Source organism: Acyrthosiphon pisum, chromosome A2 (genome assembly GCF_005508785.2).
Source record: "Acyrthosiphon pisum isolate AL4f chromosome A2, pea_aphid_22Mar2018_4r6ur, whole genome shotgun sequence".
NCBI lineage: Eukaryota > Metazoa > Arthropoda > Insecta > Hemiptera > Aphididae > Acyrthosiphon > Acyrthosiphon pisum.
In genome coordinates this window covers 85,126,931-85,128,241 of record NC_042495.1, presented here as the reverse complement: position 1 = coordinate 85,128,241, position 1,311 = coordinate 85,126,931, and positions in this window count along the sequence as shown.

The following is a 1,311-nucleotide window of genomic DNA, read 5'->3' as shown; positions in this document are numbered from 1 at the left end:
CTTCCAGGACTTTATCCATAAATACAGCCGACAGCCCGATAACCGACATTTTTCTATATTCTGGTTCACCCCATGATGGCGGTGAAGTAATGATCACATCACCGTTTATCCGATTACCCATGTGTGAAAAAGTCGCCAAAAATTTAATTGGATACGCCATAAATCGTGGCATTGCACTGGACCATCATCATTTTATCCGGATCCTTATGACTATATCTACAAAAATGATAATCCCAATTGTTAGAAGTACCTACTTAATATATATTATACACATTTTACATAATTATTACATTTTGGTTGCTACAACTAAGTAGAAATAATATTTTCAAATAATAGGTATTACAAGCTGTTTGTCGAACAATCAGCTTTATGACGTTTCCGCTGCGCCACAAAACGGGTAGACACCGAACTAATAGGCTCTACGTAAAAAGGCGGCATAGCATACCTGTATCTATAGTGCCCTAACCGAACATGGGAGGTCCAACTGGTACCCACCGCGGTCATCGAACCACAACAAACCGTTTACATTGAGACTGGCCAGGCAAACTTGAGATATTTATTTCTTTTTAAGTGTCTCCTATGAACGACTCGTCCGTAGTGTTTTGAAAAATGTCATTGACATTCATTTGAAACATCTGCATTATCATTTATCCGCAATATTACTCGTCATCCTAATAATAATACTTATTAATATATTAATACAAAATATTATAAATTGGCCGTATATCGTTTGCGCATCGTCTGTTTACCTGTGCCAAAATATCGTACATCGTTTGCGCATCGGCGACAGATTATCATTTGCGCATCGTCTGTTTACCTGTACCAAATTATCGTACATCATATGCGCATCAAAATTCTAAACAATAGAAGAGTATAAATATAATTGTACACACATATAATATTATATAAATAATGAATATTTTAATATTCATAGGCACAAGTTTTTGTTCAATAAGCATTTAAAGTTAAATGTTGACCAAATTTATAAAAAACTCAACAATTTGCAAATTATTTTTTAGTTAAAAATTTAATATTCAGTTTAATTAGGTACATTGCATGGGCATTGTTATAGTAAAAAATATATATAATACTAGCTTAACCCGTGCACTTCGTTGCCCATTAAGTGTACCAACTATATGTGACTCAAAGATTGTTCAATTCGTTATTTAATATTCGGTGTATGGTTTCAAAATTAATCTTAACTTTTCCATTGCCCATAATAAAAATTCGCAGCAGTACATTATCACGTAGGCAATCTACCTGCAGTAGATCGCGGACCCCGTGCTGTATGTACGTTAGTGTATGATTTAA